Source organism: Scyliorhinus torazame, chromosome 4 (genome assembly GCF_047496885.1).
Source record: "Scyliorhinus torazame isolate Kashiwa2021f chromosome 4, sScyTor2.1, whole genome shotgun sequence".
Taxonomy (NCBI): Eukaryota; Metazoa; Chordata; class Chondrichthyes; order Carcharhiniformes; family Scyliorhinidae; genus Scyliorhinus; species Scyliorhinus torazame.
In genome coordinates this window covers 116853524-116880270 of record NC_092710.1, presented here as the reverse complement: position 1 = coordinate 116880270, position 26747 = coordinate 116853524, and the positions used below count along the sequence as shown (strand labels likewise).

Genomic DNA, 26747 nt, shown 5'->3' with positions numbered 1-26747 from the left:
TAGAGCAGCTGACCGGGGACTGGCCTGCAAAAATCTTCTGGACCTCTGATGGGATCTTCCCTATTCTCAGCCACCTCACTGCCCCCCCCCCCCGTTCCCTCCTCCAAGATCCCCTCCCTGCCTGCCCCTCCCTACCGCTCCCAATTCCCGACTCCCAATCCCTCTCCCCATCTCCTCTCCAATGTTCCCCCTCTACTCCTGCCTCTCTGGACCCCTGCTGTGAAATAACTGGTGAAATGCCCAACCAAAATTAAAATGATCCGATATTGAACACAGGTGACGAGAATGGAAACATATCTTTTCACTGGGGGTTACTTTAACTAACTAGCCATTCAGTCTAATTTAAATGTTGACAATTTCTGACTTAACTTAACTTCTAAACTTGGAAGTGAATTCCATGACCTCTCAATTCTCGGCGCAAAGATATTTCTCTCGTTCTTTGTTTTAAATCTCTTAAATTTAATCTTGAAACTATGCTCCTGGTTCAATGTCTCTCCTTTACTGGAATAGGTCTGGTTCTATCTATTCTGTCCCATTAGAATCGTAGAATCTCTACAGTTCAAAAGGAGGGCATTCAGGCCATCGAGTCTGCACTGAACCTTGGAAAGAGCACCCTACCTAGGCCCACGCCCCAACCGTATCTCCGACACCCAGTAACCCCACCTAACCTTTTGGACACTAAGGGGCAATTTAGCATGGCCAATCCACCTAACCTGCACTTCTTTGGACTGTGGGAGGAAACCAGAGTACCCGGAGGAAACCCACGCAGACACAGGGAGAAAGTGCAGACTCTGCACAGACAGTCACCCGAGGCTGGGATTGAACCTGGGACCCTGGCGCTGTGAGGCAGCTGTGCTACTTTGATATATTTCTATCATATTCTATTGCAGTCTGCATTTTCCTGGTGAATGAAACCCTAATTTGTAAATATTTATGTTTATTTGTATTTCTTCATAGCAGACAGAATCCTAGTGAAACTGTGCTATATCTCTGTAAAACCTCAAAATCCTACAACTTATTGAAGTCCAATACTGCACATATACTGAGATCTTATCAAGCGGCATTCCTGTGATAATACAGATTTTGCTGATGACACCACGGTTATGTGGGCAAAGCTATCCATGTGAAGAAGATAAATAACTCTCGGAGATTCTGAACAAACAAGTGCTTGCGTTAATGGAACGTCAGATGAAATTTAAAGCAGTCATAAATGTACAGCACAGGAACTATGAAACCACATGTACCTCATAGAAAGTGGGCAAAGATGGAAATGGAAATGAATTGAGTTGTGGCTATTGACTTATTTTATCAAACTGTCATCGGTGAGGTGAAACAATTTTGGGGTGCTCCAAAGTGTATTTGAGTCGAAGTTGATACTGGTCATTTTGACCATGGATGAGGCCACATGTGTGGTATTCTGGAACAGGTTCAAAGCAGTCATCCTAGCTATGAGGCTGAAATTGGTTTTACAGAAAATAAGACCCAAGGGCAAAAGTAATCCAGGTCTCTCAATTTCTGAGGCATTGATGTAAATCATTACAGATTATTTACTTCAATTTGTAATCTCAGAGTTAGATATCACAGTAGAAAGTTAACAAGTTACAGGGCAGCACGGTAGCACAAGTGATTAGCACTGTGGCTTCACAGCGCCAGGGTCCCAGGTTCGATTCCCCGCTGGGTCACTGTCTGTGCGGAGTTTGCACGTTCTCCCCGTGTCCGCGTGGGTTTCCTCCGGGTGCTCCGGTTTCCTCCCACAGTCCAAAGACGTGCAGGTTAGGTGGATTGGCCATGCTAAATTACCCGTAGTGTCCATAAGGGTTGGGAGGGGTTATTGGGTGGAAGTGAGGGATTAATGTGGGTCGGTGCAGACTCGATGGGCCGAATGGCCTCCTTCTGCACTGTATGTTCTATGTAAGACTTGAGCAATAGGAGATATGAGGGAAACACTCTCAGCAAAATAACAGTTAAGTCTTTTTTTTATTCTTTCACGCCCAGTGGGTATCGCTGGCTAGGCCAACACTTATCGGCCATCTCTAATTGCCCTCAAGAAGCCTCAACCTCTCAACAGGCAAATATTGGGTTAAAAATGGGATTAATTTAATAAAGATAACTGTGGCCAGTGATGATCAGATACTCAATCGAACAAGGTTGATTGTAAATATTTCTTCAATTGACAACTAAATAACTTGCAAAAGAAGGAAAGTATTAAGGGAAGTATTTTTCCCTATTATGTCAAAGAAAATGAATGGCCTGTTTGGCTACTGTAAGTTTGCTTGCAGACAGTAGAGAGATTCTCTCAGATCAGTGAGTCTTGGCAGGAATCAGTGAGGCTTTGGGCTTCAGACTGGCCTGACAGCTGCTCTGGGACTGGAATCCCAGGAAACTACACAACTGCGTAGGAATTGGTTTCTGAGCTGATCATAACGTACCTGGGGTCACCATCTCTGATTTAACAGTTTTCTGAGAGGTTTCAGTACACAATCTTGTCCTGATTTCAACCGACCCTCCCACGCCATCAGTATGTCAACTCCAGCTGTACTCAGACAATCATGGCAGCTACTATAGCTACAATCCTCTGCGCTCCAGAAACCGTTCTAGTATAAACAAAAACAGTAAAATCTGGGCATACTCAATAGGTGTGCCAGCACCTGTGGAGAGAGAAGCAAATGTAACGTTTCAGGTCTGTGATCAATAAAACCAATCGTCTGTGACCGTTCATCAGAATGGTCCATTCATTGCCTAGTCCATCCATTTACCAGTTTGAGCGCACATACACCAGGGCTCCTGTGCACCCTGGGCACACTGCAGGCTTGCTGAATGACAGGCATCTGGCCAGAGCCTGGAGCAAAGTGGGAGATGAAATACCCCAGTGATTTTCCTAGGGTTTGCTCACAGGAGTCTCTGGGAGATTAAGCTTTAATTTTATGACATTCCAGGAGAGGTGGCAATGCTACAACAAAGTAGTCGTTAAACAACAAACTAAATCAAATTCTCATCAGTCTGTTCCTTATGTAATACTTTCAATAAAAGTGACCCACGGTAGCACAATGTGAAGCACTGTTGCTTCACAGCTCCAGGATCCCAGGTTCGATTCCCGCTTGGGTCACTGTCTGTGTGGAGTCTGCACGTTCTCCCTGTGCCTGAGTGGGTTTCCTCTGGGTGCTCCGGTTTCCTCCCATAAGTCCCGAAAGACGTGCTGTTAGATGAATTGGACGTTCTGAGTTCTCCCTCCGTGTACCCGAACAGGCGCCGGAGTGTGGTGACTAGGGGCTTTTCACAGTAACTTCATTGCAGTGTTGATGTAAGCCTTCCCTGAGTTTCCATGTGAGAAATCATCCCTCCTCTGAGAGGTAATAGGTCAGGTCAGGGGTTGTCCATGATGGGACCAGTGACTCATCTCATCGCATGGTTGCTAAATACTGACCAGTATACCTGACCATTTGATTTCCAGCCCAAAGCACAAAGTGGTCTTTAATCATGTGCCGAACTGTCTCTGTGCAACTTGCTTCAGGAATATGTTTGGGAGAGGAGCCACTGCAATAATATTTATCCAGCCGACAAATCCATATAAACAGTTTATCCACAAGATAATTTGCACAGAAATATTCATGGGGGTAGGTCCGAAACCTGCAGCAAACTTACTGCAACTAAAACCTCTATTTATACAGAGATATTAACATTTTAAGGCATTTCACAGGAACGTTATCAGGCACTGAGCTGCATCAAGCGATATGACTAAAAGCTTGATCAAAGCGTTATGTTTTTAAGGAGCATTGGGAAAGGAGGAAAGAGAGATGGCGATGTTTTAAAAAAGAATTCCATAGCGTAGGGCCCAAGCAGCAGGAGGCAGAGCCCCCAATGATGGAGCAATTAAAATCAGGAATGCTCAAGAAGCTGGGATAAGAGGAGCACAGAAACCTCGGCGGGAGTTGGGCTAAAGGAGATTACAGAGGTACAATGGGGTGAAACCATGGAGGTATTTGAACATGTGGATGCAAACTTTAATATAAATAATACTACAAGTCAGAAAATCCGAGCCCTGATAAGAACAACGATAAACAAATTGGCTGTATTCCTGTTATGGGGAATGTGTTCAGATTAGCTCAGATATCCTGTTCATCAGTGGCTGTGTGCATGCTGTCAGACCATTTGTTGACCTTGTAATGTTCAGTAGCTCTCAGATGACAGCAGGACGTTTGAAGATCCAGATCCTATCCTTCTGCATGAAAGGAAATAATTCCTTGAAAATCCTCTGTCATACTACTTATTTCCTAGCATAAACAATGCAGCGCACAATACTATCCTTCCTAGCTCTTTTCCTTTTTTAATTTATCTAACGGATTATTTTTTCCAGATGTATCATATCCAAATTCTTCTCCGGGTTTAATGAGTTGAGAGAAGGCCCACACAGGAGTGAGCTCAGCCAAGAGGACAAGTGCATTTTCAAGTGTAGCTCAGGGGCAGCACACTTGCCCCTGAGTCAGATTGTTGTGGATTCATGTCCAGAGACATGGAGCTGGATTTCCATCCTCAAGGCGGTAGAGAGAGTTGAGTAAAATCCTGGCTTGGCCCATCAGGAGAAAATGCCCATAGGGATGGAATTTTCGTTGTTGGACAAGAGCGGGGGAGTGAGGCTGGGGGGAGTTTGTAGGCTGCAGTTCGGCCGGCAAACCCAGGAAAAAAGTTCAAGGGTAGCCACAAGGTTTCCCAGGCTGGGAGACAGGCTCTTTAAAAGGCCCATCTCGGAGCTTGGGACTTCATCCCAGTTCTCCAGCCCTCACTCCATCACACTACCCATGCCTTATCCATGCCACCTCAGGTCCCCTCACCCACTTCCTGTGCCCTCCATGCCAACGTGTTCCCCTCATACAACCCTCATGTCCTCATGCAAGGTGTGCGCTGTCAAGTAACCCCAATGGCACCTCAAGCTGCCATGCCAACCTATGGTGCTTCCATGCCCATTCACTCACTACACACTGTTTGGAACCAATGAACTCTATATTGACAGTAGAACATTTTTAAAGTTTTCTTTAAAAAGTCATTCATTGATAAAATGGTTTTCATATTTGAGTAGAAAGTTATGGTGTCATCACGTGATGTAGGCACGGGAATAGTGATGTTTCCATGGGCTCTGATGTTACTCATCCTTTAATCCTCTCGCGGTGGCACAGTGGTCAGCGCTGCTACCTCACTATGCCACGGACCCAAGTTCAATTCCGGCCTTGGGTGACAGTCTGTGTGGAGTTTGCACATTCTCCCAGTGGGTTTCCTCCGGGAGCTCCATTTTACTCCCACAGTCCAAAGATGTGCAGGTTAGATGGATAGGCTGCAGAAGAATTTTGGCTCGGTGCTGTCGGGAAAATGCCAAGGCATCCTAAAACAAATTGTCGAAAATAGGAAGCAGTCAGATGCAACTGGAGTGGAGCTGACTCCTCAGTAAGGTGACCTGATCCTTCAGTGGACTCTTGATCCAGCTCTTTTGAAGGTGTTGCAGATGATGACTGCAAACATCATTAAAATAATTGACGATAAACTCAGCTTGTTGGCACAGAATATTGAGGCTGAACTTATAGAGTTCTAATAAGAGGCTCGACGAAGGGAGGAGAGAATCCTGATTGTCGAGAATGCAACTTTCTCAGTTGAAGCCCATCTGACAATCGCTGGAAAACCAGCTTTGTTGTATGTCAGAAATCCTGGAGGATCTAGAGAACCAAGATTGGAATAAAAATATCCTGGTCATCAGTTTGCCAGAAGGAGTGGAGGATAAGCTGCCTGTTAAATTCCCTGAGAGCTGGCTGCCACGTTTTCATAAGCTGGGTACATAATCTTAGCCTATTGAGTTGAAATCTGTTTCTGAGGCCTAGGGACAATCAATAGCCCTGGCCCGGAATTATCCATCTTCATAACTTCGGAGATCATCAGAGAGTGTTGGAGGCGGCAAGGCATGGTGGGCCCTGGCTCTATGAGGAGTCAGAATCTCTTTCTTCCAATATTTCTCAGCGGCGACACAATGGAGGTGCAAAGGCTTTGATGAAGTTAGAAAGCGACTCAAGGCTGTCTGGGTGAAATATGTCCTGCTTCGTCCTGTGACACTGAGGGTGGTATCTGACCATTCTGCAAAGACATTTGATAATCCAGCTCAGGTCTTGGCCTGTGTGAACTCTATGCAAGGTATTAAATAACTTGGAATAACATTCTGTAGCTCATTGTAAAAGCCAGACTTTGTCCCTGTTATAATGCTTCTTGCCTGATCGTACGTTATTATTTGTCTTGTTAGCAGGGATATGATACCAGTTGAGCATTATATTAAATGTTTTGTCCTTAAGAATCTCAGGGACATCCATTTATTTTAAATGGGAAATGTTCTTCAGCATGTGGCTTCTAGTTAAGTGGTATGCTGCATAGGCGGTATGGTAGCAGGACTGCGTGATAGTCATCCACCTCTTCTTCTTATCCATACTTTATTATGGTAATCTAAATAAGAATAGCTCCATTGCTGGGAGGTGGGTTTAGGTCTTCATAGGCGGGGTCAAAATGCGGGAGGGGCATTTGGAGCCCATTCTCATTCTGGCTTCTCATTCCTCCACTTTTCTGAGGAATACGCCTCCTGGGTGAAATGAAGGAATAGTTGTAGGGTTAGCCCTACATGCGTAGAGGAATTGGCGCCATCGCAAATTTTTTGTAAGCTTTGGTTTTTATTTTGGGGTTAAAGAATTGTTAACTGGATCCTGCAATGGTACAGGTAGGTGGTCTCTTATCTGAGAAAAATAGTCGTATTATATCGCTGACGCGACTGGAAATGGGAAAGCTATGTTTTGGTGCACTCCCGACCGTGGCAAAAAACTTAAGCTATATTTTCTCTGATTGATTGAGCAGTGACGGTAGCTACTTAAAAAAATTACTCCTGGAATGTACGGGGTGTGATGACCCCTTGGGTTAGTGCGCGGCGCGGTCAGTTCCAGTCCCACTTGATCCAGAATTAACCCAATTGAATTAACCAATAATTCTTAGAAATATACCCAAAGCCTTTGGCTCCTGGCTGCACAATAATTACAGTCACGAGGTTTTGTAAATTTAAACATAATTATTTTTTATTTATAATAAGAATTAAAATAACATATGCAGCAAATACAACTGGTTAACTATTATTTAATTCCTAATTCCCCACTTTAACTTGCCCGCACCCTCTGCGCGCACACACACATAAGACAGACAAACACAGAGGGGAGAAGAGGGCTGTTAAAGAAAAGATAAGGAAAAGTAAAAGATAAGTCTTTGTTTCAGATGGTTGTATTTAAACATATCTTTCTTTAAAGCTAGCTTTCAGATCCAGGTCTCTGATGTAGCCTGTAATAGTTTCCCTCTAGATTCATTCATTATGATTCTCTGTAGGTTCACAAATACATTAACTCACAGCCTTTCTGGAGAGAGAGAGAATAGAAGAGAGGGACCAGGTCCTTGTCCCTGTGTTCAGGATTCAAAAACTGAGCTCCTTGGGTCTCTGAAAATCATTCCATTTGAGTAGGACCCAATCACCGTGTATTACCGGGCAGAATACTGTCTTTTGCTGCCAATTCATTGAGCATCGGACCATTGGAACCAAGTCCCATCCCATCTCTCGGGTGCCAGAAAGTCTGGGTCTTGTTGTCCAAAACTAGCAGTCCCTTATACTATACTGCAACTTCTTGTTTTGAATTCCTTCTCATCTCTGCTGCTTGACTTAAAGATACATGTCCATTAAGCATCTATGGATCAGATAGATAACAGCAAAAATAAAAAAGGGGGAATAAGAGAATCAGCAGGAAAGTGCCTTACATACCTCCCTCCCTAAAGGAATGAAACATCAGGGCAGGAAGCTTCATTATGAGGTATACAATACTAAATCACAAATACGTTACATCCGTCAATCCCCATTATGTAAGTTCCCTTCCCAGTCTCTACATTGGTAACTAGTCAGCTCTTAAATGAAGCATTCACAATCACATTGTGTTTTCAGGGAATAGGTACAATTTTAAAATTGAACTGTTGTAATAATAAACTCCAACCGAATAATCTTGCGTTCTGGGTTTTAAACTCTTCTGTAAATGCAAATGGATAATGGTCCATATAAAGAATCATAGAATTTACAGCGCAGAATGAGGCCATTCGGCCCATCGAGTCTGCACCGGCCCATGGAAAGAGCACCCGACCCAAACCCCCCCCCCCACCCCATACCTGTAACCCAGCACAAAGTGCTGAAGGGTGAGTTGCCCCTATCCCCAGGTACTGGCATCTGTGACCATTTTAAATGGTTTGAAAAGTCTGGGACGACCAGCACTGGTTCACTTACATGGCTTTCAATCTCCTAAACTCCACTTGGTATTCTGTGGACCACAGCGCATTTGCTTGTTTCTGCAACGTAGCCAACAAGAATTGTACTTCAGTCTCTAACTGAGCCAGTCTCTGTGGTTTTAGTCAAGATGGATGTGGCTTTATTGATTCAGAGTTTCTTATGTCTACATCTTGATTATTTTATGGAGTGCACCCTGGCCTATCCCTACAACTCTGTCTATATTCTTTCAGTATCTTTATTAGATCTTCTCTCTTCTCCTGCTGATAGGTTTGCATCTTTGGTTTTAGAACTTCCTCTTATATCTTCAAACTGTGCCTTGTTTTCACTCTCTTCTTCAAAATCAAAGACAATGAACCTTCCTTTGTCAGGTTTCTGACTGTTCAAATTGGAGAGGACCCCCAAATTAGTTTCTTATGCATTTCTAGTTCTTTCTGTATCTCGTGTAATGCAGCCAGCTTTTTCTGATTGTCCAGTGAATGTTTATTCCCATTTCGAGAATCTTCTGCAAGCAAACTGCAAGTAGTATTGTCAATAATGAAGGAAATAATTGGTTCATTTTTAATTAATAAATACTCTTCAACCCCTCCAGCTTTACATTCCCTCTTTCCCTTCACATGGTTACTTTCAGCGACACATAATGCTGAGGGTTCAATCTTCGCAGAGTTGGTTGGCATTATCTGCACCATTCTTTGTTTTATAGCTCTTACTTCTTAGTACTCACAGCCCTTATCTGCATTTAGTAATACAGACTTAAACAATTTGTGATTTCCAGATTTCAACTTTGCTTCTTTACTTTCAGATATACCAAAATGAATCCTGTGGCTAGGAGGGTCCATGTGTTAAATTGAATATACATTGTTCCTTTGAATGGTGGTGGCCTGCAACTACTTTTAATATCATTATCAGAATCAGGGGATAACACATTGCTGGCGCATGTACTTTCTTTTAAAAAAATATATATTTTATTAAAGTTTTCAAACAGAATTTTTCCATTTTACAAATCAACATAAAAATAGCACAGTAACTGATAAATAACATTATTTAAATAATATAGTGAACTAACAAAGTAACAAAAAATAGTGTTCAACCCCCCCCCGGGCTGCTGCTGCTGCTGAACTATTTTCACTTAACGTTCCGCGAGATAGTCAAGGAACGGTTGCCACCGCCTGGAGAACCCCTGAGCCGATCCTCTCAACGCAAATTTCATCCGCTCCAGTTTTATGAACTCTGCCATATCGTTTATCCAGGCCTCCACGCCGGGGGGGTTTCACTTCCTTCCACATGAGTAAGATCCTTCGCCGGGCTATCAGGGACGCAAAGGCCAAAATATCGGCCTCTTTCGCCTCCTGCACTCCCGGCTCTTCCACTACCCCAAATATCGCTAACCCCCAGCCTGGCTTGACCCGGACCTTCACCACCTTTGAGACCACCTTTGCCATTCCCCTCCAGTACTCATCCAGTGCCGGACACGACCAGAACATGTGTGTGTGGTTCGCCGGGCTTCCCAAGCACCTCCCGCACCTGTCCTCCACTCCGAAGAACCTGCTCAGCCTTGCTCCAGTCACATGTGCTCTGTGTAGAACCTTAAATTGAATCAGACTAAGCCTATCACACGAAGAGGAGGAGTTTACCCTGCTTAGGGCATCAGCCCACAGACCCTCCTCAATCTCCGCTCCCAGCTCTTCTTCCCATTTTCCTTTCCGCTCTTCTACCATCGCCTCCCCCTCGTCTCTCATCTCCTGATATATTTCGGACACTTTGCCCTCCCCGACCCATACCCCAGAAATCACTCTATCTTGGATCCCCTGTGTCGGGAGCAGCGGAAATTCCCTCACCGGTTGCCTCGTAAACGCCCTCACTTGCATGTATCTGAAATTGTTCCCCGGGGGCAACTCATACTTTTCCTCCAGCGCTCCCAGGCTCGCAAACGTCCCGTCTATAAACAAATCTCTCAGTTTCCAAATTCCTGCTCGTTGCCAGCTCTGGAACCCTCCGTCCATCTTTCCTGGGACAAACCTGTGGTTATTCCTGATCGAGGACCACACCGAGGCACCCGTCACCCCCCTGTGTCGCCTCCACTGCCCCCAGATCCTTAAGGTTGCCACCACCACTGGGTTTGTGGTATACCTTTTCGGGGAGAGCGGCAGCGGCGCCGTCACCAGCGCCTTTAGGCTCGTTCTTTACAGGACGCCATCTCCAGCCTCTTCCACGCCGCCCCCTCTCCCTCCCTCATCCACTTACAAACCATCGCCAGTAGTAGTCGTCTAGGCTCGGCAACGCCAGTCCCCTCTGTCCCTGCTACGCTGCAGGAACCCCCTCCTTACCCTCGGGGTCTTCCCTGCCCACACAAAACTCAATGCTCCTATCTATTTTCTTGAAAAAGGCCTTCGTGATCAGAATGGGGAGACATTGAAACACAAAAAGAAACCTCGGGAGAACCATAATTTTTACCGCCTGCACTCTGCCCGCCAATGAGAGCGGCAGCATATCCCACCTCTTGAAATCCTCCTCCATCTGCTCCACCAGCCGCGTCAGATTAAGTCTGTGTAGAGTTCCCCAGCTCCTAGCCAACTGGATCCCCAAATATCGGAAGCTCCTTTCCACTCTCCTTAACGGCAGGGCGTCTATTCCTCTTCCCTGGTCACCGGGGTGTATTACAAAAAGCTTGCTCTTCCCCATATTTAGCCTGTATTCTGAAAAATCTCCAAACTCCCTCAATATCTGCATAACCTCTGTCATCCCGTCTACAGGGTCCGCAACATATAGCAGTAGGTCATCTGCGTAGAGTGACACTTGATGTTCCTCTCCCCCTCTAACCACCCCCCTCCATCTCTTAGAGTCTCTCAACGCTGTGGCCAGTGGTTCAATTGCCAACGCGAACAGTAATGGGGACAGGGGACACCCCTGCCTTGTTCCCCTGTGTAGCGCACAAAGACTCACGAGAGACGAATAGAGATGAAGTCGATGAGGCTTTATTAAGCGTGACTTGTTCCCCGCAGTTCAGTAGCAGACTGGCCTGCGGGGGAGAACTCCTGGTTCTTATACTCCGCCTTCAGGGCGGAGCTAGAGGTCAACAGCCAACCAGGATCCGGGATCTGTCAGTCAATGACATCACGACTTCACAGTCCCACATGACCCCTAATGCATACTACCACATTCACCCCTTGTTAAAAATGAACCCGGCGGGGTGGTGCTCCGTATGGTGGTAAGGGTTTACAAGGCTGGTCCTGGGAGGAAAGCTTTTGCATGTCATCACAGTATGTACAGAGGTTTTTTTTTTTGTTTTGAATTATTTACAGTAAAAGGGGGAAAAGGAAAGAGTTCTCGTTAAAGTCCACAACATTGTAGTGTTACATCGATGCCATGAGTCGGTCGGGCGGTCTGGTCGTCCTCGTCAATCGCCTCGGCCCCGGTGGTGGTGCTTGTTCCCGTGTTGTCGTCTCCGGGAGCCTTACGGTTTCTGCATCAGCTTCACTTCTGGTCGGACCTGGGAGGAGGACCGATCCTCCCAGGAAGGGGGCGCTCACGGGGTGCGCCGGTGGCAGGGAGGGGGTGATTGGTGCCGGGGGGGGGTGTGCGTGTTGTCGGCGGGCGCCAGATCTCGCAGGGAGACCGTGTCCTGTCGGCCGTCGGGGTACTCCACGTAAGCGTACTGCGGGTTCGCGTGGAGGAGGCGAACCCTCTCGACCAACGGGTCCGACTTGTGCGCCCGCACATGTTTTCGGAGCAAGATGGGTCCTGGGACCGCCAGCCAGGTCGGCAGCGACGTTCCCGAGGAGGACTTCCTGGGGAAGACAAGGAGGCGCTCATGAGGCGTTTGGTTAGTGCTAGTACACAGTAGCGACCGGGTGGAGTGGAGAGCGTCCGGGAGGACCTCCCGCCACCGTGAAACTGGGAGGTCCCTGGACCGTAGGGCCAGTAGGACGGTCTTCCAGACCGTGCCGTTCTCCCTCTCTACTTGGCCGTTCCCCCGGGGGTTGTAGCTGGTCGTCCTGCTCGATGCTATACCGTTGCTGAGCAGGAACTGGCGCAGCTCGTCACTCATAAAGGAGGACCCCCTGTCGCTGTGGACGTATGCGGGGCAACCGAACAGTGTGAATATGGTGTTAAGGGCTTTAATGACTGTGGCCGCTGTCATGTCAGGGCAGAGGATGGCGAAGGGGAAACTGGAGTACTCGTCCACCACGTTCAGGAAGTATATGTTGCGGTCGGTGGAGGGGAGGGGCCCTTTGAAATCCAGACTAAGGCGTTCAAAGGGACGGGAAGCCTTGATCAGGTGTGCACCATCCGGCCTGAAAAAGTGCGGTTTGCACTCTGCGCAGATGTGGCAGTTCCTTGTGACTGTACGGTCCTCCTCCACAGAGTAGGGGAGGTTGCGGGACTTGATAAAGTGGTAGAACCGAGTGACCCCCGGGTGGCAGATGTCCTCGTGGAGGGTTTGGAGGCGGTTAATTTGTGCGTTGGCACATGTGCCGCGGGATAGGGCATCGGACGGCTCGTTCAGCTTTCCGGGACGGTACATGATCTCATAGTTGAAGGTGGAGAGCTCGATCCTCCACCTTAAGATCTTGTCGTTCTTAATTTTGCCCCGCTGTGCATTATCGAACATGAAGGCTACCGACCGTTGGTCCGTGAGGAGAGTGAATCTCCTGCCGGCCAGGTAATGCCTCCAATGTCGCACAGCTTCCACTATGGCTTGGGCTTCCTTTTCCACTGAGGAGTGGCGGATTTCTGAAGCGTGGAGGGTTCGGGAGAAAAAGGCCACGGGCCTGCCCGCTTGCTTAAGGGTGGCCGCTAGAGCTACATCAGAGGCGTCGCTCTCGACCTGGAAGGGGAGGGACTCGTCGATGGCGCGCATCGTGGCCTTTGCGATATCTGCTTTGATGCAGCTGAAGGCCTGGCAAGCCTCTGTCGACAGAGGGAAGGTCGTGGTCTGTATTAGGGGGCGGGCCTTGTCTGCGTACTGGGGGACCCACTGGGCGTAATATGAAAAGAACCCCAGGCAGCGTTTCAGGGCTTTTGAGCAGTACGGGAGGGGGAATTCCATGAGGGGGCCCATGCGTTCGGGGTCGGGGCCTATTATCCCATTGCGCACTACATATCCCAAGATGGCTAGCCGGTTTGTGCTAAACACGCACTTGTCCTCGTTGTATGTGAGGTTCAAGGCTTTAGCGGTCTGGAGGAATTTTTGGAGGTTGGCGTCGTGGTCCTGCTGATCGTGGCCGCAGATGGTTACGTTGTCGAGGTACGGGAACGTGGCCTGCAACCCGTGTTGATCAACCATTCGGTCCATCTGTCGTTGGAAGACCGAGACCCCGTTTGTGACACCAAATGGGACCCTTAGGAAATGGTATAATCGCCCGTCTGCCTCGAAGGCTGTGTACTTGCGGTCACTTGGGCGGATGGGGAGCTGATGGTAGGCGGACTTGAGGTCCACGGTGGAGAAGACCTTATATGGTGCAATCCGATTGACCATGTCGGATATGCGGGGGAGAGGGTTACCTGTTGATGGTCTGGCTATAGTCTATGACCATCCTTTGCTTCTCCCCTGTCTTTACTACTACCACCTGTGCTCTCCAGGGACTGTTGCTGGCCTGGATTATGCCTTCCTTCAGTAGCCGCTGGACTTCGGACCGAATGAATGTCCGGTCCTGGGCGCTGTACCGTCTGCTCCTAGTGGCGACGGGTTTGCAATCCGGGGTGAGGTTTGCAAACAAGGATGGGGGCTCAACCTTGAGGGTTGCGAGGCCGTAGATAGTGAGTGGGGGTATTGGGCCGCCGAATTGAAACGTTAGGCTCTGCAGATTGCACTGGAAATCTAATCCCAGTAATGTGGGCGCGCAGAGTTGGGGAAGGACGTAGAGCCTGTAGTTTTTAAACTCCCTCCCTTGCACCGTTAGGGTCACTATGCAGAAGCCTTTAATCTGTACGGAGTGGGATCCTGCAGCTCGGGAAATCTTTTGCGCACTGGGACGGATGGTCAAAAAACAGCGTCTTACCGTGTCGGGGTGGATGAAGCTTTCCGTGCTCCTGGAGTCGACCAGGCATGGTGTCTCGTGCCCGTTTATCAGCACCGTTGTTGTCGTCGTCTGGAGCGTCCGGGGCCGTGCTTGGTCCAGCGTCATTGAGGCCAAACGTGATCGTAGTGCTCGAGCGTCTTCCTCGAACCCCGTGGAGCCGTCGACACTGGGGTCCGTTGTTGCCGTCCAAGATGACGGCGGGGGTGAACAAAATGGCTGCCCCCATGCATCGCACATGGCTGGGGGGTCACAAGATGGCGGCGGGGGTGGACAAAATGGCCGTCCCCATGCGTCGCACAGGTCTGGGGGGGTCCCAAGATGGCGGCGCCCCTCCTCCCCTCGTGGTGGCCGGGACCCAAAATGGCGGCGCCTGCGGGTCGCACATGGGGCGCTGGGGGGGTTGGGGAGCGTCAGAAATGCGCAGATCGCCTTGTTCTCCGGGGACAGCGGTGGCCGGGACCCAAACTGGTTGCGCCTGCGGGTCGTACATGGGGCGCTGGACAGCGGTGGCCGGGACCCAAACTGGTTGCGCCTGCGGGTCGTACATGGGGCGCTGGGGGGGTTGGGGAGCGTTAGAAGCGCGCAGGAACCCTTGTTCGCCGGGGACAGCGGCGACCTCCCGGGACCGGCACACAGCCGCGAAATGGCCCTTTTTCCCGCAGCTCTTACAAATCGCTGCGTGGGCCGGGCAGCGCTGCCGGGGGTGTTTCGCCTGGCCGCAGAAATAGCAGCGGGCTCCCCCGGGACGACTTGGCGTCTGAACCGCGCAAGCCTGTGGGGTGGGGGGGGGGGTCGCGACGGGGGGTCCACGGAGCCCAAGGGGCTGCCGCGCGGTCGGGGCCGTAGGCGCGGGCGTTTCGCGCGGCCACATCTAGTGAGGCTGCAAGGGCCCGTGCCTCTGAGAGTCCTAGCGACTCTTTTTCTAAAAGTCTTTGGCGGATTTGGGAAGAGTTCATACCAGCCACAAAAGCATCACGCATCAACATGTCCGTGTGTTCCATCGCGTTTACCGGCGGGCAGCTGCAGGCCCGTCCCAAAATTAGTAGCGCGGCGTAGAATTCATCTATCGATTCTCCGAGACTTTGCCGTCTCGTTGCGAGTTGGTAGCGTGCGTAGATCGGGTTCACTGGGCGAACATAGATGCTTTTTAGTGCTGCGAACGCCGTCTGGAAATCCTCTGCGTCTTTGATGAAAGGGAAAATTTCCGGGCTTACCCTCGAGTGCAGGACCTGTAGTTTCTGGTCTTCTGTGACCCGGCCGGGGGCCGTTCTGAGGTAGGCCTCGAAACAAGTCTGCCAGTGTTTGAAAACTGCTGCTGAGTTCACTGCGTTGGGGCTGATCCTCAGGCATTCCGGGATGATCCTGAGCTCCATAGTTCTTTTAAGCACGGTTAATAAATTGTAGCGCACAAAGACTCACGAGAGACGAATAGAGATGAAGTCGATGAGGCTTTATTAAGCGTGACTTGTTCCCCGCAGTTCAGTAGCAGACTGGCCTACGGGGGAGAACTCCTGGTTCTTATACTCCGCCTTCAGGGCGGAGCTAGAAGTCAACAGCCAACCAGGACCCGGGATCTGTCAGCCAATGACATCACGGCTTCACAGTCCCACATGACCCCTAATGCATACTACCACACCCTGTGTAGCCGAAAATACTCCGACCTTTGCCGGTTTGTGACTATACTTGCCACTGGGGCCCCATATAGGAGTCTGACCCATCTGACAAACCACTCCCCGAACCCAAACCTCCTCAACACCTCCCATAAATACTCCCACTCTACCCTATCGAATGCCTTCTCCGCATCCATCGCCACCACTATCTCTGCCTCCCCCTCTGCTGGGGGCATCATTATCACCCCCAGCAGCTGTCGAACATTGACATTCAGTTGTCTCCCCTTTACAAACCCTGTCTGGTCTTCATGCACCACCCCCGGGACACAATCTTCTATCCTCGTCGCCAGCACTTTTGCCAGCAGCTTGGCGTCTACATTTAGGAGTGAGATAGGCCTATATGACCCGCATTGCAGCGGATCTTTATCCCGCTTCAGGATTAGTGATATCGTCGCCTCCGACATTGTCGGGGGTAGTATCCCCCCTTCTCTGGCCTCGTTAAAGGTTCTCGCCAGCAACGGGGCCAACAAGTCCACAGATTTCCTGTAGAATTCCACCGGGAACCCGTCTGGTCCCGGGGCCTTCCCTGCTTGCATGTTCCCCAGTCCTTTAGTCACCTCATCCACCTCAATTGGCGCCCCCAGACCTGCCACCTCCTGCTCCTCCACCCTCGGGAACCTTAGTTGGTCCAGAAACTGTTGCATTCCCTCTTTTCCCTCCGGGGGTTAGGACCTATATAGCCTCTCATAAAAGGTCTTAAACACCTCATTTACCTTCCCTGCTCTCCGCTCCATAGTTCCCGTTTCATCCCTAACTCCCCCAATCTCCCTCGCCGCTATCTTCTTGCGAAGTTGGTGGGCCAGCAGCTGGCTCGCCTTTTCCCCACACTCATATCTCATCCCCTGTGCCTTCCTCCACTGTGCCTCTGCCTTTCCTGTGGTCAGCAGGTCAAACTCCGTCTGAAGTCTTCGCCTCTCTCTATATAGTCCTTCGTCCAGGGCCTCCGCATATCTTTTATCCACCCTCAAAATCTCCCCCACTAATCTCTCCCTTTCTTTGCCCTCTTGTTTCTCCTTGTGAGCTCTAATGGAGATCAACTCTCTCCTAACCACCGCCTTCAGCGCTTCCCATACTACCCCCACCTGGACCTCGCCATCGTTATTGACCTCCAGGTATCTCTCAATGCATCCCCGCACCCTTCCACAGACCCCCTCATCCGCCAATAGTCCCACATCCAGTTGCCAGAGTGGACGCTGCTCCCTCTCCTCTCCTAATTCCAGATCCACCCAGTGCGGGGCATGGTCTGAAACGGCTATGGCCGAGTACTCCGTTCCTGCCACCTTCGAGATCAGTGCCCTACTCAGAACAAAGAAATCTATCCGGGAGTATACCTTGTGGCCATGGGAGAAAAAGGAGAACTCTTTGGCCAACGGCCTAGCAAATCTCCACGGATCCACTCCCCCCATTTGTTCCATGAACCCCCTAAGCACCTTGGCCGCTGCCGGCCTTCTTCCGGTCCTGGATCTAGACCGGTCTAGCCCTGGATCCAGCACAGTATTGAAGTCCCCCCCCATTACCAGGCTTCCCACCTCCAGGTCCGGGATACGTCCCAGCATCCGCTTCATAAATCCCGCGTCGTCCCAGTTCGGGGCATATACATTTGCCAGCACGACCTCCTTTCCCTGCAATCTACCACTCACCATCACGTATCTACCCCCGTTATCCACCACTATATTCCTAGCCTCGAACGACACCCGTTTCCCCACCAGTATCGCCAGCCCCCTATTTTTCGCGTCCAACCCTGAGTGGAACACCTGTCCCACCCATCCTTTCCTTAGCCTAACCTGATCCGCCACCTTCAGATGCGTCTCCTGAAGCATGACTACATCCGCCTTCAGTCTTTTTAAGTGCGCGAACACCCGGGCCCTCTTAATCGGCCCATTCAGGCCTCTCACATTCCACGTGATCAGCCGGATTGCCCCCCGCCCCCCCGACTAGCCATCCCCTATTCTAGGCCAGCCCCCCGTCCGGGTCCCACGCACCCACCAATCCCCCAGGCGGCGCCTTCCCGTCCCGACCACCTCTTCTCTTGCCAGCTCCCCCTTGCTCTCAGCAGCAACCCAGTTAGTCCCCCCCCCCCCCCCCCCCGCTAGATTCCCATCTAGCATGGTTACTCCCCCCATGATGCTTCCGAAAGTCAGCTAACTCTAACTGACCCCGGCTTCCCCCGTTCTCTCTTTGACCCTCCTGCGTGTGGAACTCACTTCCTTCCTGCGCCTATCTTCCCGTCATCATCTCCATAGCGCGGGAAAAACCCCACGCTGTCCTATCGGCCCCGCCCCTTATGGCGCAGCTCCCTCATTCCCCATCCCCCCTCTCAGTCCCTTTTTCCACCGGCGCCCACATTTCTCCGTGTCCCCCCATCTGGAGGAGAGAAATTCCCCATCTCTCGTTACAATACTATAAACCTCCCATTCCCCAATTTACACTTCTGTACCACAACCTCGTTGTTTCCCCCCCAACATCAGTCTCTCAGTTCTAGTCCAGTTTCTCTTCTTGGATGAAGGTCCATGCCTCATCCGCCGTTTCGAAGTAGTAGTGCTTGCCCTGATGCGTGACCCACAATCGAGCCGGCTGCAGCATCGCAAATTTTATTTTCTTCCTGTGAAGCACCGCCTTGGCCCAATTGAAGCTCGCCCTCCTTCTCGCCATCTCCGCGCTCCAGTCGTGATACATTCGTATCACCGCATTCTCCCACCTGCTACTCCGTACCTTCTTGGCCCAGCTCAGGACCGCCTCTCTGTCCATGAAGCGGTGAAATCTCACCACTATCGCCCTTGGTAGTTCTCCCGCCTTTGGTCTTCTCACAAGGACCCGGTAAGCCCCTTCCACCTCCAGGGGGCCCGATGGGGCCTCAGCTCCCATTAGCGTATGGAGCATCGTACTCACATAAGCCGCAACATCAGCTCCCTCCGTTCCTTCGGGGAGACCTAGAATCCGGAGGTTCTTCCTCCTCGAGCTGTTCTCCAGGGCTTCCAGCCTTTCGATACATCTCTTATGTAGCGCCTCATGCGTCTCCGTGTTTTTACCACCAGGCCCTGTATCTCATCCTCGTTTTCGGCTGCCTTTGCCTTCACTCCACGGAGCTCTATCGCCTGGGCCTTTTGTGTTTCCTTCAGCCCATCGATTGCCAATAACATCGGGGCCAGCACCTCTTTCTTTAGTTCCTCCACACACCGTCGGAGGAATTCCTGCTGGTCCGGGCCCCATGTCGTCTGGGCTCCATCCACCGCCATCTTGCTTCTTCCTTCTATTCTCTGCTGCTGCTCCAAAAGATCCTTCGCAATCTGGCCACTGCCACTGGTCTTTTCCATACATACTAGGGGGGACTCCTTACTTCGTCACCCCACACTGGGTTTGGTCTGAACAAATTTCCGTTGGGGCTCCCAAAAAGAGCCCAAAAGTCCGTTAGAACGGGAGCTGCCGAAAAGTGCGGCTCAGCAGTGCATCGCCGCAACCGGAAGTCCCGCACATGTACTTTCTGTTTGTTGTTAACAGATGTGATTGCAGAATCACAATATAGTTCTTCATCCACCCTCCTCCTCATTTAAAAAAAGGAATTGATCACTATTTCACCTCCTTTGCTATTTGCTTCCTTTACCTTAGAGGCGCTATGGGGGCGATTCTCCGAGTCCCACGCCGGGCTGGAGAATTGCCGCAACCGCGCCCCGACCCCGGCGCGTGATTCTCTGAGGTGCGGAGAATCGGCGATATTTGCGCCAGTGTGTTTGGCGCACCGCTGGCTGCGGGCCTCTGGAATCGGCGGGGCCGCCGATTCTCCGGCCCGGATGGGCTGAGCGGCCGCGCCGATATGACAGTGTCCCGCCGGCGCTGTTCACCCCTGGTCGCTGCCGGCGGGAACTCTGCGGGAACGGTCGGGGGTGGCCTGTGGGGGGGGGGGGGGGGGGTGGCTCCTTCACCAGGGGGGGACCTTCTCGGCGGGCCGGCATCTCCGCCCACCCCCCCCCCGGAGCCTATTTTCTGGCGCGCCGGCCTCTGAACACCAACTCCATGTTGAGTCGGGGCTGGCGCGCTAAATAAGTCCCCCGCGCATGTGCGGGTTGGCGCCGCGCCCATTTGGCACCGGGAAAGGAGGCTGGAGCGGCGTGAACCGCTCCAGCGCCGTTCTATCGTACCAGGGCCCGGTTCGTGCCGTCGTGAAACGCGACGGCGTTCACGACGGCGCGAACACTTGGGCTCCATATCGGAGAATTGCCCCCAAAGTGTCTTTAAAAGGATGTGGGTTAATCAGCCGTTTGCTTGGTGTCACTTCACAGTCATTGCTGTTCTCATCTTGAATAGCTGATGCCATACTGTTGTGTATATTTTCCTTCAAAACAGGCATGCTCTGGGAAATATTTGCACCTGAAATGAATGGCAACGACTTTACTGCAAGAGGCGGTAACAAATTACTTTTAGAAAAGTCCGATTCACTTTCTTCTCTGATTTTCTGTCTTCTTTCCTAGCCTTGGAAGAATTACTTGCCATTTGTTCAAGATCAGTTAGTAACAGATCTATTCAATAACAGTTGTTTATCATTACTTCATATCCAAAACCGGATTCAGAATTCTCGTCTGAATTTGCATCACTGTTATTATCATTAGATTCAGACTCCTCCTCGTTACGATCACCTTCAGTCTTGAAGCTCTCAGAATCTGGTTCTCTACTGGATTTTATCTTTGACAAACATCTGTGAGGAATCGTTCTCGTAGAGATAATATCACCAGTATCAGCAGAGTCAGATTCACTACCGTTGTCATTTGATACGTGATTAATGTCGTTCGACATATCATGTGTGTTTTCTTTTCTTCAACACTTGCATTGGCCATTTAATATGCTCGAATCAAGGGCATGCTCAGCTGATTGATTTATATCTTTGCTCCTGCCACGCGGTTACAATAAGCATGTGTCTAATGGCATATTAAGTAATGCAGTTTCTTTTCGTCGGGGGACCTACTAACAAGGTTGATTAGTTAACGGATGTTGTATAAGGCAATACACCTATGGCTAATCCTGTTTTTGTTAAGGGCTTAGGATTTGAATCATGGTTTGTTTTTGTTATAAGTTCATCATCTCACTGTTTAGTTTTTATTCCAGCAGGGTTGGAAGTGTGATATGTTGACAGTAATCCGTACTTTCTTTACATGTGATCATTTTCACGATGCCACAGACAGTCATTGCTTTGATTACTTAACCTCTCTCCTCGTTGACTCTTTTGTAAAATCCCCCCATAGTCATGACTGGCGGTATGGGACTGATACACAATCAATTGCACAAAGACTAAAGTTGGGTACGACTGTGGCTTTATTACAGTCAGATGCGTGGCCTCCTGCTGCAGCTGGCAAAATGGCTTATATCAGATATGCGTGGGAGGGGGTACGCGTCGTACCGATTGATGGTCTGGCTGTAGTCCATGACCATCCTGTGTTTCTCCCCAGTTTTTACCACTTGGGCTCTCCAGGGGCTGTTGCTGGCCTCGATAATACCCTCCTTAAGCAGCCGCTGGACTTCGGACCTGATGAAGGTCTTGTCCTGAGTGCTGTACCGTCTGCTCCTAGTGGCAACAGGCTTGCAATCCGCAGTCAGATTGGCAAAAAGGGAGGGGGGATCGACCTTGAGGGTCTCGAGGCCGCAAACGGTAAGGGGGGGTAAGGGCCTGCCGAATTTGAGGGTTGGGCTCTGGAGGCTGCACTGGAAGTCCAGGCCCAACAGGAGTGCAGCGCAGAGGACATCCGGGTGCGGCGATGACCAGCTAAGTCGCACGTTTCGGCAGCTCCCGGTGGAACGGACTTTTGGGCCCTTAATAGGAGCCCCAACGGCAATTTTAACGGCAAATAGGGAATCCCCCCTGGACACGGATGGAAAGAAGAGAGGAAAGTAGCCGGATTGCGGTGGATCCTCTAGAGCAGCGGCCAGGAAGGCAGGCACAAAGCAAGATGGCGTTGGAAGGAGGCAGTTTAATATGGGGCCCTGACCACCAAGAGTTCCTGTGGCATTGCGTAGATGAACTCAAAAAGGAGATGAAGAAGGAGCTGTTGGCCCTGATATTACAAGCGATTGAGGGGCTAAAGGAGGAACAAAAGACCCAGGAACAGGAGCTTCGGGTCGTGAAGGCAAAGGCTGCTGAGAATGAGGACGACATACATGTCCTGGTGGTGAAAACGGAGATCCACGAGGCACAACACAAAAGGTGTGTGGAAAGGCTGGAGGTGCTGGAGAATAATGCGAGGAGGAAGAACCTAAGGATTCTTGGTCTTCCCGAAGGTGCAGAAGGGGCGGACGTCGGGGCATATGTGAGCACGATGCTGCACTCGTTAATGGGATCGGAGGCCCGACGGGTCCGCTGAGGTGGAGGGAGCATACCGAGTTATGGCGCGAAGACCGAGGGCTGGAGAAATTCCTCAAGCAATAGTGGTGAGATTTCTCCAATATAAGGACAGAGAGATGGTCCTCAGATGGGCAAAGAAAACTCGGAGCAGTAGGTGGGAGAACGCGGTGATCCGCATATATCAAGATTGGAGTGCGGAGGTGGCGAGAAGGAGGGCAAGCTTTAATCGGGCCAAGGCGGTGTTGCATAAAAGGAAGGTCAAATTCGAAATGCTGCAACCGGCAAGACTGTGGGTCACACATCTAGGGAAACACCATTACTTCGAAACGGCAGATGAGGCGTGGACATTTATTGTCGAGGAGAAGCTGGAGTGAGCGGGCCAGAAAAAGAACGTTTGGGACAAAGTGGGGGGGTGAATATGTGGGATGAAGGGGGGAAAAGGGGGAAGAGATGACTTCCCAAGTTGTTAAACCTGCGACCCTGTAACTTTTCTCTCTTCCCCATGTCGTGGGGGAGGGGGTGAGGGAGAATGAGGAGCTGAGGGCGGCGGCCATTGGGGGCGGGGTCAAAAGGGAAGCGCGGGCTTTGTTCCCGCGCTATGGTAATCAAGGCGGGAACAGGGAAGCAGGAAGGAGGGGGCCTCGCACAGTGTGAGCCGAGGTCATGGGGGGAAGCCGAGGTCGGCCAGAGTTTGCTGACTTCTGGGAGCAACATGGGAGGTGCAATTACGCTAGTTTGGGATCTAGCGGGGGGGGGGGCGTTAACTGGGTTGCTGCTGCTGGGGACAAGGGGGAGCTGGTATGGGAGGGGGGGTCGGGGCGAGGGGGCGCCGCCTGGGGGAGATACAGCTACGTGGGAACCGGGTGAGGAGCTGGATTGAAAAAGGAAATGGCTAGTCGTCAAGGGGGGGGGGGGTAAAGAGCCCCCCAACCCGGTTGATCACGTGGAATGTGAGAGGGCTGAACAGGCCGATTAAGAGGGCACGGGTACTCGCACACCTAAAGAAACTTAAGGCAGATGTGGTTATGCTTCAGGAGACGCATCTGAAGCTGATAGACCAGGTCAGACTACGCAAAGGATGGGTGGGGCAGGTGTTTCATTCGGTGCTAGACGCAAAAAACAGGGGGGTGGCCATACTACTGGGGAAGCGGGTAATGTTTGAGGCAAAGACTATAGTGGCAGATAGTGGGGGCAGATACGTGATGGTGAGTGGCAAACTGCAAGGGGAGGCAGTGGTATTAGTGAACGTGTATGCCCCGAACTGGGATGATGCCAATTTTATGAGGCGTATGTTAGGACGAATCTCGGTCCTAGAAGTGGGGAAGTTGGTAATGGGTGGAGACTTTAATACGGTGCTGGACCCAGGGCTGGACAGATCGAGGTCCAGGACCGGAAGGAGGCCGGCTGCAGCTAGGGTGCTTAAGGATTTTATGGAGCAGATGGGAGGAGTAGATCCCTGGAGATTTAGTAGACCTAGGAGTAAGGAGTTTTCATTTTTCTCCTATGTACACAAAGTATTTTCACGAATAGATTTTTTTGTTTTGGGAAGGGCACTGATCCCAAAGGTGACGGGGACGGAGTACACGGCTATAGCCATTTCGGATCATGCTCCACACTGGGTGGACCTGGAGATAGGGGAAGAAAAACAACAGCGTCCACCCTGGAGAATGGACTCGGGATTATTGGCAGATGAGGGGGTGTGTTTAAGGGTGAGGGAGTGTATTGAAAGGTACTTGGAACTTAATGATAATGGGGAGGTACAGGTGGGAGTGGTCTGGGAGGCGCTGAAGGCAGTGGTTAGAGGGGAGCTGATATCTATTAGGGCACATAAAGGAAAGCAGGAGGGTAGGGAAAGGGAGCGGTTGTTGAAAGAACTTCTGAGGGTGGACAGACAATATGCGGAGGCACCGGAGGAGGGACTGTACAGGGAAAGGCAAAGGCTACATGTAGAATTTGACTTGTTGACTATGGGTAATGCAGAGGCACAATGGAGGAAGGCACAGGATGTACAGTACGAATATGGGGAGAAGGCGAGTAGGTTGCTGGCCCACCAACTGAGGAAAAGGGGAGCAGCGAGGGAGATAGGGGGGGTGAGAGATGAGGAGGGAGAGATGGAGCGGGGAGCGGAGAGAGTAAATGGAGTGTTCAAGGCATTTTACGAAAGACTATATGAAGCGCAGCCCCCGGACGGGAAGGAGAGAATGATGTGCTTTCTGGATCAGCTGGAATTTCCTAAGGTGGAGGAGCAGGAGAGAGTGGGGCTGGGAGCACAGATTGAGATGGAGGAAGTAATGAAAGGGATTGGGAGCATGCAGGCGGGAAGTGGCCCTTTTTACTGCAGGCTTTACAAACTGCAGTGCAGGCCGGGCAGTGTTAGCGGGGGTGCTTCTGCTGACCGCAGAAGTAGCAGCGGGAACCCCTGGGTGCACCGATCGGAATGCGGCGCAGGCGTATTGCGAAGGCAGGGCCCCGGCTGAGGAGGTCGTTGGCGGGGTCCAGGAGGGGTAGGAAGGGGTAGAAGGATGGGCAGCGCGGCGGGAGGGGTACGATTGTACGTTACGGGATGCAACCGTCATGGAGAGCGCCAAGGTTTTTGTCTCCGCCAGCTTGAGCGTGGCCCCTTCCAGCAATCGTTCTCGGACACGGTCCGACGCAATCCCCGTCACGAAGGCATCGCGCATGAGGAGATTCGCGTGTTCGGCGGCCGTGACGGCCTGACAGTCACAGTCCCGGCCGAGTGGAATTAGGGCCCGCCAGAAGTCTTTGATGGACTCACCAGGTAGTTGCGAGCGGGTAGCAAGTACATGCCTGGCGAAGAGCGTGTTCGCCTTCTGTGCGTAGTGTTCTTTGAGGAGTTCCATTGCTTTTGTGTAAGTCGTGGAGTCTTGGATCAACGGGAACACACTGGAGCTCAGTCTAGAATACAGGACGTTTATCTTCTGAGCCTCCGTTGGCGCGGGGTCCGCCACGTTGATGTAGGCCTCGATACACGCTAGCCAGTGAGTAAAGTCTTTCCTGGCGTCGGGCGAGTGAGGATCCAGCTGCAGGCGATCGGGCTTAATTCTGATATCCATTCTGTGGAAAATCTGACTAATAAATTGATGCACGATCAATTGCACAAAGACTAAAGTTGGGTACAACTGTGGCTTTACTACAGTCAGATGCGTGGCCTCCTGCTGCAGCTGGTGAAATGGCAGGGCACTGGAGGTCAAGCAGTTTTATACAGTTCTCCCTGGGCGGAGCCAGCTGGTAGGAGCTACCGGCGAACCTGTAGTGCAGATCCTACCTTACATCTCCTATTACAGTGGTTCACCACAGGGACTCACCATTAGTTACACAGAAATGGGTTAACTGGCCCAGTAAACTGCTCCAGGGTGTTCAAATATCTCAAGAGCTTTAACATGGAAGTGAGATTCCTTCAAAATCACACCAGATTACGCCAAGTGTGAGTTGGCCAGGTCTTTTACTCTAGCTTTAACGATAAAGCTTGGGGAATGCTGATTCTGCTAAACATGAGGGCCCAGATTTCTCCCTCTAATGTAATGTCAGACGCCGATGATTGGTACACAATAGTTAGTGGCATGCTCCTTCAAACCCCTGTAGTCTTTGTGAATGTCTATGCCCACAACTAGGATGTCACTAAATTTATCACTTCGCTCCTATCCTCCCTTCCCAACTTGGACACCCATAATTTTATCTTCGGCGGGAACTTGAACTGAGTCTTGGACCCTAAGTTTGATCGCTCAAATCACAAGATCCTTGTCCTTTCTAGCTTTTCCATGATTCAAATGGGTGCGTAGACTCTTGGCGCTTCCTACATCCGGGCACGAAAGACTTCTACTTTTCTCATGTTCACCGTTGACTATTTTTTCTTCGACAAAGCTTTTCTCCCACGGTAAGAGCTGCTGAATATTCAGCCATAGTTATACCAGACCATGTGTCCCATTCCCTTGACTTGGTTCTTTCCCAAGGCTCATGGTCGACCTGCATGGAGGTTCAATGCAGCCTTATTATCTGACAGGACATTTTGCAAGTGCATACCCATCAATATAGATAACTTTATGAAAACAAATAAATCTGATTCCACCACCCCTTCAGTATTGTGGAAGACCTTGGGCAGTCTGTGAAGAAACATAATCTCCTATCATGGGCGTGATCTAACGGAAAGGTTTCTAAGTGTCTTTTGTGGCGCGTTTTGCAGGGAGTTTTCTGACGGCTCTGTCAGAAAGTTACCCACCGCTATCTAGCCACACTTCGTCACTTTTTTGAGCCCTGGAAAGTTTCTCACTAGTTTATTCCACATTTAGAATTATTTTAAAGGGCAGCACGGTGCCTAGTGGTTAGCACAGCTGCCTCACAGTGCTGAGGTCCCAGGTCCAATTCCGGCTCTGGGTCAC

At 50.6% G+C, this 26747-nt stretch overlaps 1 protein-coding gene and 1 pseudogene across 1 annotated transcript in view; one reads left to right on the top strand and one right to left on the bottom strand.

Annotated features, from left to right (window-relative positions):
• The window catches only part of LOC140411422 (pecanex-like protein 2), a 429375-nt gene that overhangs the window by 298529 nt on the left and 104099 nt on the right, over nt 1-26747 (top strand). The gene's annotated exons all lie outside the window — the stretch shown is intronic.
• LOC140411095 (uncharacterized) lies at nt 8549-20810 on the bottom strand (annotated as a pseudogene).